General features: G+C 42.2%; 1 long non-coding RNA gene across 1 annotated transcript; it reads right to left on the minus strand.

Annotated features, from left to right (window-relative positions):
• Positions 1–5,598: 5,598 nt before the first annotated feature.
• LOC139535393 (uncharacterized) lies at positions 5,599–9,451 on the minus strand. The gene is made up of 3 exons (XR_011667119.1): positions 9,110–9,451; positions 7,343–7,403; positions 5,599–6,174 (listed from the first exon to the last, which is right to left on the minus strand). It is a non-coding gene; the product is annotated as an uncharacterized lncRNA (long non-coding RNA).
• Between the last annotated feature and the right edge of the window lie 6,564 nt (positions 9,452–16,015).

The raw sequence follows: 16,015 nt of genomic DNA on the forward strand, positions 1-16,015 counted from the left end.
TGTGAATTTAAGTATGCTCTCTCTAATTCTCTCTTTCTCTCTTTCTTTCTCTCTCTCGGAGGACCTGTGCCCTAGGACCATGCCTCAGGACGACCTGACATGATGACTCCTTGCTGTCCCCAGTCCACCTGGCCGTGCTGCTGCTCCAGTTTCAACTGTTCTGCCTGCGGCTATGGAACCCGGACCTGTTCACCGGACGTGCTACCTGTCCCAGACCTGCTGTTTTCAACTCTCTAGAGACCGCAGGAGCGGTAGAGATACTCTTAATGGTCGGCTATGAAAAGCCAACTGACATTTACTCCTGAGGTGCTGACTTGCTGCACCCTCGACAACTACTGTGATTATTATTATTTGACCATGCTGGTCATTTATGAACATTTGACAATCTTGGCCATGTTCTGTTATAATCTCCACCCGGCACAGCCAGAAGAGGACTGGCCACCCCTCATAGCCTGGTTCCTCTCTAGGTTTCTTCCTAGGTTTTGGCCTTTCTAGGGAGTTTTTCCTAGCCACCGTGCTTCTACACCTGCATTGCTTGCTGTTTGGGGTTTTAGGCTGGGTTTCTGTACATCACTTTGAGATATCAGCTGATTTTCCAATTGGCTGTATAAATAAATTTGATTTGATTTGAGAGAAATTTCCAAACTCTTGAAGGTACCACGTTCATCTGTACAAACAACAGTACGCAAGTATAAACACCATGGGACCACGCAGCCGTCATACCGCTCAGGAAGGAGACGCAGGAAGGAAGGAGTCTCCTAGAGATGAGCGTACTTTGGTGAGAAAAGTGCAAATCAATCCCAGAACAACAGCAAAGGACCTTGTGAAGATGCTGGAGGAAACAGGTACAAAAGTATCTTTATCCACAGTAAAACGAGTCCTATATCGACATAACCTGCTCCAAAACCTCCATAAAATAGCCCGACTACGGTTTGCAACTGCACATGGGGACATAAGATCGTACTTTTTGGAGAAATGTCCTCTGGTCTGATGAAACAAAAATAGAACTGTTTGGCCATAATGACCATCATTATGTGTGGAGGATAAAGCGGAGGCTTGCAAGCCGGAGAACACCATCCCAACCGTGAAGCAAGGGGGTGGCAGCATCATGTTGTGGGCGTGCTTTGCTGCAGAAAGGACTGGTGCACTTCACAAAATAGATGGCATAATGAGGGAGGAAAATTATGTGGATTTATTGAAGCAACATTTCAAGACATCAGTCAGGAAGTTAAAGCTTGGTCGCAATGGGTCTTCCAAATGGACAATGACCCCAAGCATACATCCAAAGTTGAGGCAAAATGGCTTAAGGACAACAAAGTAAAGGTATTGGAGTGGCCATCACAAAGCCCTGACCTCAATCCTATAGAAAATATGTGGGCAAAAATTAAATAGTGTGTGCGAGCAAGGAGGTCTACAAATCTGACTCAGTTACACCAGCTCTGTCAGGAGGAATGGGCCAAAATTCACCCAACTTATTGTGGTAAGCTTGTGAAAGGCTACCCCAAATATTTGACCTAAGGTAAACAATTTAAAGGCATTGCTACCAAATACTAATTGGGTGTATGTAAACTGCCAAAAAGAGCATTTTGAAACAAAATAAACGTTCACATTCAAATGCCTCTCCTGTGAAGTAGTGACGCGCGACATGTGCCTAGTTTCATGAGCAGGCGGAACACACCTCACCTCGATTCAAACTGTTGCTAGAAAATAAAACTTGTTCGAAAATAATTTGAAATTGACAAATCTAAACATAGCCTTTAGATAATTACCAGGCAGCATGCCTTGGTTTGAGGGCAGCGTGGGTTAACTGACTTGTTGCGTAGCAATCACATTTTGTAACAGTGAGTGCATTCTGACATCACGCGCATCAAAAAAAAACTCATGCTGGGACGACCGTTAAAGACATTTGGAACTCACACGTGAAAAGGCTAGTTCCGTTTATCAATCAGTTATTTCAGTTATATGAAAACCAGGGAAATCTGGAGAGTCCCCTGCTGATTAGACTCATACGTTTAATAAATTGTGTCAATAAAATAATAACAAAGCTCATGAGCAATAAAATGGCAAAAGTCTTACCACACTCGATAAATATTAATCAAACAGTGTTTATTAAAAATAGACACTTACAAACATATACAAGAACATGTTTCAGTTTAATACGCTATAAAACAAGATATAGATTCATCAATAATGGCTGTTCATGCCGAAAAGTATTTTGACCGTCTTGAATAGTCTTGTCTATTCAAATACTTGGAAGCTTTCGACTTTCCAGCTGAAATAATAAATGTCATAAAAATATTATATACAGTGCCTTCAGAAAAGGTTCTCACCCTTTGAGTTTTTCCACATTTTGTTGACTTACAGCCTGAACATAAAATGTATTATATTGAGATACACAAAACCCCATAATGTCAAAGGGGAATAATAATAATAGTGTTTAACATGATGCATAGCAAAGGGTCTGAATACTTATGTAAATAAGGTATTTCTGTTTATATATATATACATTTTCAAAAGTATTTTAAACCAAAACCTTAAACGTCTTGAGCCAATAAGTATTCAACCCCTTTGTTATGGCAAGTGTAAATAAGTTCAGGAGTAAAAATGTGCTTAGCAAATCACATAATAAGTTGCATGGACTCTGTGTGCAATAATAGTGTTTAACATGATTTTTGAACGACTACCTCATCTCTGTACCCCACACATACAATTATCTCTAAGGTCCCTCTGTTGAGCAGTGAATTTCAAACACAGATTCAACCACAAAGACCACGTACGTTTTCCGATGCCTCGTAAAGAAACTGGTCCTGAACATCTCTATAACTAAAGAGCATTGTATTTGGTACAAATCATTCCCTAAATTCTAGACCTCAGCTGAATCTGGTCATGAAGGGTGTGGCTGTTGAACAAGTTGAGGAGTCTAAATGACTTGGCGTTACCTTAGATTGTAAACTGTCAAAACATATAGATTCAATGGTTGTAAAGATGGGGAGAGGTCTGCTTTTTTGACACCACACTCCAAAAAGCAAGTTCTGCAGGCTCTAGTTTTGTCTTACAGTATCTTAATTATTGTCCAGTCGTGTGGTCGAGTGCTGAAAGCAACGACCTAGTTCAGCTGCAGCTGGCCCAGAACAGAGCGGCACGTCTTGCTCTTCATTGTAATCAGAGGGGCTGATATATGTAAATACTATGCATGCCAGTCTCTCTTGGCTAAGAGAGACTTTTTCTAAGAAACATTAATATGTTGAAAATCCCAAATTGTTTGCATTGTCAACTTACACACAGCTCTGACACACACACTTACCCCACCAGACATGTCACCAGGGGTCTTTTCACAGTCCCCAAATCCAGAACAAATTCAAGAAAGCATACAGTATTATATAGAGCCATTATTGCATGGAACTCCATTCCATCTCATATTGCTCAAATGAACAACAAACCTGGTTTAAAAAACTAATTAAAGCAACACCTCGCGGCACAACGCCTCTTCCCTATTCGCCCTAGATAGTTTGTGTGCATGTATTGATATGTAGGCTACGTGTGCCTTTTTTTTTTAAATTGATTTTTAATTGATGTAGTTCTGTTCTTGAGCTATTCTTGTTTATTCATGTTCTGTATTATGTCATGTTTTGTGTGGAACCCAGGAAGAGTAGGTGCTGCTTTTGCAACAGCTAATTGGGATCCTAATAAAATACCAAATACCTATTGGTAGATTGGTCAAAATAAAAATAGCATACATTGATTATACTTTTGAGCATGGTGAAGTTATTAATTACACTTTGGATGGTTCATCAATACACCTAGTCACTACAAAGATACAGGTGTCCTTCCTAACTCAATTGCCGGAGAGGAAGGAAACCGCTCAGGTATTTCAAAATGAGGCCAATGGGGACTTTAAAACATTTGCAGAGTTTAATGGCTGTTGTCCCCTCCTGTACTCCCTGTTCACCCACGACTGCATGGCCAAGCACAACTCAAATACCATCATTAAGTTTGATGACGACACAGAGGTAGGCCTTGTTCACAGACAACGATGAGACAGCCTATAGGGAGGTCAGAGACCTGGCAGTGTGATGCCAGGACAACAACCTTTTCCTCAAGGTGAGCAAGACAAAGGAGTTGATAGTGGTCTATAGGAAATGGAGGGCCGAACATGCCCCCTTTAACATCGACAGGGCTGCGTGGAGCGGGTCGAGAGTTTCAAGTTCCTTGGTGTCCACATCACCAAAAAACTATCATGGTCCAAACACACCAAGACAGTCATGAAAAGGGCACGACAACACCTTTCCCCCCTCAGGAGATTTGGCATGGGTCCACAGATCCTCCAAAAGTTTTACAGCTGCACCATCGAGAGCATCCTGACCGGTTGCATCACCGCCTGGTATGGCAACTGCTCGGCATCCGACCTTAAGGCGCTACAGAGGGTAGTGGATACGGCCCAGTACATCACTGGGGCCAAGCTTCCTGCCATCCAGTCCTCCACAGCGCTGTCCAGAATGAACGGTGGGCAGGCAGTGGAAAACTGCGTCCAGTATTGCTTCCAGCTCCAAATAAAATGGGCATTGAGTTCTCCCGTTCCCACTCCTGCTATTTCAGTCATTGGCCTTTCTGTACGACGTTTTCAAATATTTGATTTTGTGCTGCATTGGACATGGGAATGGGAGAACCCCTTCTCTCTCATTTGGGGCGATATCTCGTCATAAATATCTTTATTTCTATACTGTATGCGTTATCTATTTGATTAGACTGTGGCATCCAACCAGAGTGCCAGTAGGTACAAGGTTTCTAATGAAGACCATGATCTTATTTCTGGAGGAATTGTAGAGGTATCTTTGTCCATAATTACCTCAACTGTCCGGTGTGATTTCTTTTTAGGAGGGAGGCAAAACCGCCATGTTAGTCAAATTCATACAATTCTGCTGTCATGATTCATTTATACTTCAAGGATATCCACACAAGATGCATCTTCGACTACCTCCGGAGGTGGTCAGGAAGCTCTAATAACAATCAGTTCACAATGTGTCTTTTGTCTACTCAAATTGTCTGTTTGACCTGCCTCAAACACTTCCCACTGTGCACAGACGTCAGTTAAAACGTCTAGTTTTGATTTCCATTTGGTTGAGTTGTCTACTGACGTGAATTCAATGTGAAATCAACAAAACATTTCACCATGACACTTGATGAAAAGTTCAAAGTTGGGTGAAAGAAATACTAAATTCCCCTTACGTTAATGACAATTTTCCACGTTGATTCAATGTAGTCACGTTTCATTTTTATTTTTTTTACATTGAAATTACTTGGAAACAACGTTGATTGAACTAGTTTTTTCCTAGTGATTTGTTACTATTTTAGTGCTCAACAGCTGCATTTCACAGCATGAAATGTCTTCTGGTCGGCTGACTTATTTGTGAAGTCAAATGTTTGTACACTGGTGATTCCAATGTTATCAAAATCCACTGCTTTTCACTTCACAATGTCTGATTAATCCTAAATCTACTCAACTCCTATTCTCTTCCACTGCACCCTTCAAGCTCTACTCAACACATGTAGGCATGTATACCCCCCTTTAGTGTACAGTATATACACAGACCATGTGAATCAACGTAACCAGACCTCTTTGCCTGATGTTTAATAGTGTTGTTTTCAAGGTAGCGTTAAGAGACAGTTATGTAACATCAGGGTAGAGGCATGAAGAAGGATACATCACTTTAGGGTTGTTGTTGCTGAAAATAAAAAAGAGACTGATATATAAGAGCGCTGTTGTGCGTTGTGAAGAGACAGGTTCTAATAACTGTAGGGTTTGTGAAAGTGAAAGAGCCTGTTACATTACATCTCTATAGGGTTTTTATACATGAAGAGATTTACACTGTAGTGTGGTGTCTGAAGAGACAGGTAGGTTATAATAACAGTATTTTTTGGTGCACATGGAGACAATTGCTTCTATAACTGTAGGTTAGTGCACGAAAAAACAGTTATAATGAAATGTTGTGCATTCTGAAGAGACAGCAGAGGGGACAGACAGAGGACCCGACCGAGGCTCAGGCTGCCCCGACCCTGCCACTAGGATGACAGGAGGTCCTGCCAAACTCGGTGCTCCTGGAGTTGCCTGAAGGACCTTTAGAAGTCAGGGCCCTCCTTCTTCAGAGCCTTGTAGTCCATATTGACGGCCACCAACTGCGGAGGGAGTGAATACATTTAAATACGTTTTGCTTAAATTAAATTCATCAGTGTGTTTTAAGGAAAGCGAATGCAAACTGGCTGCTTACACAGACACACACGCGCACACACATCACAGAAGACTGGTGAGGGGAAGACTGCTCATGATAATGGCATGGAGTGAATGGAACGTTATAAAACATGTGTGATGTATTTGAAACAATTCCATGTATTCTGTTCCATCCATTACTATGAGCCCAGCCGCCTGGGACACACACACATCGTTTAGCATGTTCATTTATTTTCCAACTGCCTCGGTCACACTGAGCAACTCAGGACTGCTGCTCTTTGCAGACGTCATGAACATGGACGCTGTGTGTGCATGCGTCCATGCATGTGTCATGGACAGCACTGTTCAGGGCTACACAGCCTCCCAACTAAACGTGACAGACGACACGTTTTAGCGTCGCCAGTGATTATTTTCACCCTGCATATTTTCCTTGATTGGTCGGCTGTCAACCCCTTGTCTCCCCTCCTCTCCTCTCCCCTCGTCTCCCACCTCCCTCTCCCTTCCCCTCTTCCGCCATCCTCTCTTCAATACTATTATTGTGGTGGACTAAAGTGGAATGTGGATGTGAGACCTTTGCCTGCTTTTAGAGAATTAAACATGGCGTGTGTTGTGACCTTTCGTCGGTCATGACTTTCACTATGGCACTAAGGCTGACACACACACAAATGCACACACGCACAAAGCTACAGCCTTGGAAAAACCCACTCAAACAGACCATCCTTTGAGGTTTCTGTTCAGTTGTTTTCCCATTCAATTAGTGTTTCTCTTGTTTAATATGAACATTAGCTGTTTGAGGTGATGCTCCTTATTCAAGGCATGTGTGTGTGTGTGGATTCGGGAAACTAGCCGTACAAAATGTATTGTGTTAGTTATGGCGAATAGAGATGCTTCAATTTGTTATGAGAGTAAGAAGAGCCCTCAATGTCTGGATTGCTTTGGCCACTAAGGTAGTCAGTGTAGTTGTGTAGTGCCACTGTCTAGGGCTGCGTCCCAAGTGGCCTATAAGGCTATGGTCAAATGTAGGCACTATGTAAGGAATAGGGTGCCATTTGGGATGTACTGTAGCCTTGAGGTGTAGTGCTACTGTGGGTGTGAAGAGGAGGGTGGGATATTTACCTTGTACTGATCGTCTGGACCGTATGTGTTCCAAGGCTCTGGGTTGTTCTTCCTGTTCCAACTGGAGAGGATAGGTGGAGGATAGGAGGGTCGAGAGAGAGAGGGAGGGAGAGGGGAGGCGGAGGGGGGATATTGAGAGAGACAGAGAGGAGAGAGAGAGAGAGAGAGAGAGAGAGAGAGAGAGGGAGAGAGAGAGAGACAGAGAGAGACAGAGAGAGACAGACAGAGACAGAGAGAGAGAGAGAGAGAGAGACAGAGAGAGACAGAGAGAGAGAGACAGAGAGAGAGAGACAGAGAGGGAGAGAGAGAGACAGAGAGAGACAGACAGAGACAGAGAGAGACAGACAGAGACAGAGAGAGACAGACAGAGACAGAGAGAGACAGAGAGAGAGAGAGAGAGACAGAGAGAGACAGAGAGAGACAGAGAGAGACAGAGAGAGACAGAGAGAGACAGAGAGAGACAGAGAGACATGGGGTTAAGACAGACAGTTCATGGCAGACTTCCTCTATTCATTACAGTAAGTAAGTCTGGTTCCCATTGTTCTACGCAGTCATACTCAAACAAAGACACTCTAGTGAATCTAGACAATGATGGCCAGGCCAGCACATCCCCCTACTTTCGAAATGAAGTTTCATTCCAAAACGCTATATGTCTTTTTCAGAAATGTTGGTAAGTTAGCTTTTATTGTTTCAAGAAATTATGGGAAAAAATGGTGTGTTTTTTCACGATCTAATCATGGCATGGAGTTGTTCAATGACAGACATGTATTTGATTAAAATGTATCACTTGATGGTTTCATTTCAGATAAAAAACAACCATGTTTTTTTCCCTAAATGCTATATATCCGCCTCACTCGCGGACAAATAGGTAGTAGTACATAGTGTCTACTTTTGACCATCACAAGTATTTTGCTACACTCACAATACCATCTGCTAACCATGTGTATGTGACCAATGAAATTGGATTTGATACGGCTAGGTTTTACAAAACGAATTGAAACGAATAACTAAATTGCTTATAAAGAAATGTAAAAATGCTACATTTGAGACATCAATATTATTGTTGTTTGTTTCTTAAATAATTCAATACAGTAATATGAGACCTGCAAGTAAAACATGTACATTTGACATTTGAGTAATTTAGCAGATGCTCTTATCCAGAGCGACATACAGTAGAGCATTTCTCTTAAGATTGAGAGTGAGACAAGTGAGACAACCACACAGTCAAACACACAGAATACGAACATTCCATTCGTGCATTGTTTTGCTAAAAAAAAGGCAAATTCACACACATATCTAAAATCTATGAATAAAAAAATTGGAGAACAGTAATATTTAACACACATGAAGGTACTCATAAGTAAGAATTTCAGATTTAAAAAAAATATAGCATTTTGTAAATAAACTCTTCATATCACAACCGTTCACTCACTATTCAGTTTTCATAGTGAATGACTGAGAGTCTATTCCTCCCTATTGCATGGTCAAACACATACAGACTGATGGCCAGGCCAGCACGTCCCTCCGCTCTCTATCATGTGGCCCCAATAATGACCAAAGACCAGAGAGTTTACTAGAACAAAGGGATGACTTCAGTGTCCAAATACTGGATCAAAACAGGAACGACCACAGTGGTGATTACTAAACAGTGATTGTGTTTTAACATATTGCTCATCAGCCAAGATGCAGAAACAGTCGGTCATAAAACGCACAGGTGACATGTTTCATCTTCAGAGAAATGAACAGATAAGATGTAGGAGGTCCTACCTGATGTGGGGTCCCTTGGTAAGACAGGCACGCCTATTACCAGGAAGAAGGACTGAGGGAAGAGCTAAAGGAAGTAAGGAGGATATATTGGTGTTTCGAGCCACACGACCTGTGTGCACATTGTTGTGTGTACGCATGTGGGCTGCCTGTCACATATTCAGGAAGAAAAATATATGGTACACACACACTTTCTGCTGTTGTTATTCCTCTCCTCTCCCTATCCTCCTCCATATGTATGAGCCAGAGGGCCATGTGAGGCGCTGAGGCTGTCAGGCTGGGTTGAGCGGGCAAGGACACTAGCAGGGTAAAGAGAGAGATCGCTGCTCGCTCGCTCACTGCATGGTTTCCTGCCTCTCTCAAACACGCACCCAACCCCACACCCACCCACCCACCAACCCACACACACAGAGCTCCTTTCCTCCCTGCCTGCCTCTGCCTGGCTGCCTGTCAATGTGAGTGACAGGATAAGACACCGCAGACTTCCGGGACAGCAGGGTGACGACGACAGGAATTTAAATAGAAAACGCACATTAAGGGATAGATGGGATGTTGAAACGTCAAATTAAACCACGAAGGCAGGGGTGATACAGAGAGAGAGAGAGAGAGAGAGGTAGTCAAAGAGAGAGAGTGAGGCTGATTCAATCCTCTCGTTATTATATTATGATCTAGTTATTTTAATTACACTGCCAGGCTTTGTGTCATAACATGCTACTTGAGGCACCACCCCGGCAGCTGGTGAAACCGTAACCTACAATATAAGCAACCCATTAAGTAGATTAAGTAGCCTATTTAGCTAGGCTATGTTGTGCATTCTGACCAATGTTTCCCATAAATATTCCTTTCTAAATCCACATTTTAGTAGGTCTACATGAATGGACAATAGGCTTATAAATAAGTGATTTTGATTATGCTAGCCTAATAATAAATGTGTGATATAAGATGTGGACATGTTGTTCACAGCTTTCTGAGATCAATAAGTGACTCAGGGGCCTATTCAGTCAACAGTGCTGGTCTAAATCTGACTCTAAGCTGTTTGATAGACTAGATGATTAGGTCACCGCAAAAAGGTAATCCAGGCTTTGCCAGTGTTGCAGAACATGAACACGTTGCCTGGGCAGCGAACAGACAGGACAACAATAATAATAATATTATGCCATTTTGGACGCAAACAGGAAGCTGTCCACTCACTAGTGCTAATGTATTCCTAGTATGGAAGTTTAAACATCTGCGGCACCTGCAGCTGGGAAAGTTTCCCTACCTACATTATCGTGACTCCAACCAACACGAGACAAAGCATGCGTATTCTGTGAGCTCGGTTCGATATTGCTGTTGCATTTATGACTATTTTGGTGGACTGCCAAGTCAAGTCTGTCGATTTAAGAATTTGGGTCGCGACACAGAAAACAAAGCACTAGGACTGTGTCAGTGCTTTTTTAATATTCGGTAACTATATGTACTGCAGTGACACAGGGAGTCTATCACTATATCACTTTCTATTGAATAATGTATTATGAAGTATTTAATCATGTGTTATGAAAGGTATTAAATGTGCTATTTTGGTATATGCACAAACCTGCCTAGACTACAACCAGCATAGTGGTGAGACATTGGGCAGATGATGGGCATCATCCATGAGAGTCAACAATATTCTACTGGTTATTAGCAGGGTTGTAATTGAAAAAAAGTCACTGTGGGAATCCACTAATGTAACATTTCGAATTCACCTGTCAAAATGATTTCCCTCCATTGGAGAACCAGGTCTCCCCTATTTACACCCCTGATTATTATCTTAAAGCACTTAAATGTGTGCCAAGTGCTACAGATTGCACCTGACTCAAGAGGGTTGAAATCTAAATCAACTATTTTCCTGATCAACATATTTATCCCAGATCCCAAAACACTTCCACATAAAAAAAAAGAGATATGTTTTAAATACAAACTAACTAAATGTATGCTATTGTGTCCATGTGGAACCAGCTCTCTTATGCAGATTTATGTACAGTAGAGTGAAAGTGCAGGGCAGGGACCTGTTGCAAGCCCTCCCTGCTCCCTAGATTGCAGAAGGGGGTCAGAGGAAAAAGAAGAGACGAGAGAGAGGGGTGAGTGAGTGGCAGGGACAACCAGACCTGGGTTCAATTAGTGTTTTTAAAAACCCGAGAGTCAATGTCCACGCCCTCGTGAAAATCGAATTAGCATAATAATAAAAACTCCCCATAAAAATCTGTCAGTTTAAGATAGAGATATCTGGGTTTTTTGCATTGGATGTTTCTCAGTCCACCGTATCCGCTGAGGTCGCACTTCCGCATCTGCAGTGAAAGGTGACAGAGCTAGAGCGGTGTGTAAGGGGTTTTAAATACATGTAAGTAAATAAAAATGTTTCCTGATATTTCTACATGTCTCAGATAAAGGACAGACACTTTTCTTTTGGGGGGGGGAACTGTTGTTCAATGTTGTGAATCTGTTATTCAATGCTTTTGGTATGGGCTAATAGCAGTAAGGCTATTAGTAATGAATCATTTCCCATCAAATCAGTTTTGGGATACTTCAAGGGGTCATAGTAGAGGCTAACTTAGGCCACACTCACAGTACAATTCCATCTAAGCTGTTCTTTTATAGCGTTGCAGAGTTCATATGAACTTAACCCTCCTGTTGTGCTCGTTTCATGTTAATTCATTCTGTGATCCAGGTTCAAAATGTCCGCCCCCATTATAGCTTATTATAAATCCATAATAATAAATATGTTATCACCTAATGTTGTGTTAGATCTTTCTATCAACTTAAGTTCTTGTGAACATTACACGTTTTGAACTTCTATTTGCTATCTATGGCCTGTAGGCCTCATTGACCTGAGCTCATACAACTAGTTTTTGAGTAAAAAAAAGCATAATGTATGGATTATTTTGACTATAACAAAACTCAGATGAAACATATTGTGCTATTTATCACAGACGACTTTGTTTCAAAGTTTAACAAGGACTCTCTTTCTCCTCACCATTGTCATGATCAAAGATATGATCAAGAGCCTCACATACAGTATATCGTTTGGTCATTGTGCTGCCACAGAATGAATTGTGACCAAGGCCTCAAAAAATCTTTATATACCAGAGCTGTGAGAAAAGTTCTATATATTATTGAAACAATGTTGAGATTGTTTGTGAGAATGCCAACATGTGTGGTTCCCATGGGGGGAAAGGTTCTAAAGGGGAAAGGTTCCTGTGGGGGTTGCCATGGAAGCCAAGAAGGGGAGCAAGGTGTGTGTGTGTGTGTGTGTGCTCAAACACACATGCATGTGGGGTTCTTGGAGAGGAAGGGTGTCCATCTGATTAACGGGCACGTGCCTGAACTCAATTGTATACACTAATTGTAGTCTCACCTATTCATGTCTAATGGCCGGTCATTTTTGACCGGGAACACCACAAGTGTACAAAAGAGGCTTTGGGATGATTCGACCGGGGATCAACCCCCAACCTTCCAATCTCAGGGCGGACACTGACTTGATAATGGGGAATATACACGATGAAGCAGGTGCGTGTGTGTGTGTGGCTACAGCAGGGGGCCGCACCTGTAGTGTGTCGCAGTGATTGCGTGTTTTTTTTTAACATTGCATTTTGGAAGTTAGTAATTACATTACTGGTGTTAAGGAACTTAAAGGTCTGCAGTCGCTGCATTACGGGCCAATCAATGACTATTTTCATCCCTGAGTCAAAGGTCGTACCTCAGGGGAAATAGATACTCTCCAGACAGCACAACACAACAGGACAGAGACAAGGTGTTACGTATGGAAGTAATGAGACACAATTTGTTCATGTTAATGTCCTCTACAGGGCAAAGGGAGTACCGAGAGCCATTTAAATGCATGGCTTTGGATGTACCTGTACGTCAATATCCACACGACCATACTAATTAGAATGCATGGCCAAAACATTACAAAATCTAAGTAGTAGCAAGATCTACATCCAGAACACAGAAGCACACCATTGTGCTTCTGATGCAGATAAATATAATTAATAAAACTGATGTCCCAATTCAAGTCAACGATGGCATAATGCGTGGACTGGCAGCCATTTTGAGTGTTCCCATGCCAGGAAGTAAAAGCAGGAAGTGTACCCTTCAATTATTGCTGTGATCTGTTGAGTCAACTCAATTGACATTACAGCAGCTACAGTTGAAATCGGAAGTTGACATACTCTTTAGCCAAATACATCTAAACTCAGTTTCACAATTCCTGACATTTCATCCTAAAATTCCCTGTCTTAGGTCAGTTAGGATCACCACTTTATTTTAAGAATGTGAAATGTCAGAATAATAGCAGAGAGAATGATTTATTTCAGCTTTTATTTCTTTCATCACATTCCCAGTGGGTCAGAAGTTTACATACACTCAATTAGTATTTGGTAGCATTGCCTTCAAATTGTTTAACTTGTCAAACGTTTCGGGTAGTCTTCCACAAGCTTCCCACAATACGTTGGGTGAATTTTGGCTAAAACCTCCTGGCAGAGCTGGTGTAACTGAGTCAGGTTTGTAGGCCTCCTTGCTCGCACACGCCTTTTCAGTTCTGCCCACAAATTTTCTACAGGATTTAGGTCAGGGCTTTGTGATGGCCACTCCAATACCTTGACTTTGTTGTCCTTAAGCCATTTTGCCACAACTTTGGAAGTATGCTTGGGGTCATTGTCCATTTGGAAGACCCATTTGCAACCAAGCTTTAACTTCCTGACTGATGTCTTGAGATGTTGCTTCAATATATCCACATCATTTTCCTCCCTCATGATGTCATCTATTTTGTGAAGTGCACCAGTCCCTCCTGTAGCAAAGCACCCCACAACATGACGCTGCCACCCCCGTGCTTCACAGTTGGGATGGTGTTCATCGGCTTGGAAGCCTCCCCCTTTTTCCTCCAAACATAACAATGGTCATTATGGCCAAACATTTCTATTTTTGTTTCATCAGACCAGAGGACATTTCTGCACAAAGTATGATCTTTGTCCCCACGTGCAGTTGCAAACTATAGTCTGGCGTTTTTATGGCGGTTTCAGAGCAGTGGCTTCTTCCTTGCTGAGTGGCCTTTCAGGTTATGTCGATATAGGACTCGTTTTACTGTGGATATAGATACTTTTGTACCTGTTTCCTCAAGCATCTTCACAAGGTCCTTTGCTGTTGTTCTGGGATTGATTTGCACTTTTCGCACCAAAGTATGTTCATCTCTAGGAGACAGAACGTGCCTCCTTCCTGAGCGGTATGACGGCAGCGTGGTCCCATAGTGTTTATACTTGCGTACTATTGTATGTACAGATGAACGTGGTACCTTCAGGTGTTTGGAAATTGCTCCCAAGTATGAACCAGACTTGTGGAGGTCTACAAGCAAAGAGGCACTGAGTTTGAAGGTAGGCCTTGAAATACATCCACAGGTACACCTCTAATTGACTCAAATTATGTAAATGATCCTATCAGAAGCTTCTAAAGCCCTAATTTTCCGGAATTTTCCAAGCTGTTTAAAGGCACAGTCAACTTAGTGTATGTAAACTTCTGACCCACTGGAATAGTGATACAGTGAATTATAAGTGAAATAATCTGTCTGCAAACAATTGTTGGAAAAATGACTTGTGTCATGCACAAAGTAGATGTCCTAACCGACTTGCCAAAACTACAGTTTGTTAACAAGAAATTTGTGGATGAAAAATAAGTTAATGACTCCAACCTATGTGTATGTAAACTTCCGACTTCAACTGTAGATTCCATTGCATGAGCCATATCAGTTAGCATCATTTGAATGAACATTCTACATTACCATGGCGATCCAGCATCAGTTGATAGAACATTCCAAATTACCATGGAAATGATTGCATCACAATACCAGGCAGCCATTGTGAGTGTACCCATGAGTTTACCAGTCAAATTGCCAGAGTTAGAGCTTCCCGTTCTAATCATTCTACTTCAATCTTATGATGTGCCATGCCCAGAAAAATCCATGTGAGTTTATATAAAGAAGTTGTATTTGACATTTCTCAGGAGAACAATATGCTATTTTTGTACCTCATCATGACAACGGTAATGGCCGCCAACTTTCAACACGCAGCGAGGGATCGAGGATAGAGAAATTGACGACGGTCGGGAAGGAAAGGTGTTCAAACAAAAGACGGATGGGAAAATGAGATGCATTACGAGAGGAGGAAAAAAAGTCAATACTTTTAGCCCCTTCCCCATCAGTCTCAGGCATCAGCCATTGTACTCCCAAAGGATTGCTCCGCTCTGTGTTCAAAAGAAGAATCAGAGTGCAATATCAATCCAGCACATTTAAATGTTTTCCATTTATGATTCAGTTAACAGGAAGAGTGCTTCTGATTAAATTTCTCTGTTAGAACGGATGAGGACGACACACACACATGCGCACATGGATGACACGCAGTCACACACACACACCTCTCCATGCCCCACACCATCCTCTACTAAAGCCAGGTCATACCAGCCGCCAGCCCAGGCCTGGATACCCCCGATACATTGCACGACCCGACACACAACCCCTTTACATGTTCTATAGGATGCCTGATTTACCTGCAGGCTGCAAAGTGGAGAGTGGGAAAGGAGTGGAGAGATGCGAGTCCCAGTATGTGTCCCAAATGGCCCCCAATCCCCTATGTAGGGTGCAATTTGATACGCAGGCGCAGACTCAGTGACAAGGGTTAGCCATGCTTTGCTAGGGGAATACAGATGTCTCATTTCAACTAAACCAGGTCTGGAGCAACACACTGACCCTGGCTATGACCCACCTGCCTCCCTGACAAATGATGGATGCTGCTTTGACTACTTTCTGCTCCTCTGTGGCCATGGTTTTATTATACGACTGGACTGGAGCAGAATGACCAGGGGCTACACTGAAACAGTTAGACATGAAAGTAAACAAATGTC

Source organism: Salvelinus alpinus, chromosome 12 (genome assembly GCF_045679555.1).
Source record: "Salvelinus alpinus chromosome 12, SLU_Salpinus.1, whole genome shotgun sequence".
In the NCBI taxonomy this organism is placed as follows: domain Eukaryota; kingdom Metazoa; phylum Chordata; class Actinopteri; order Salmoniformes; family Salmonidae; genus Salvelinus; species Salvelinus alpinus.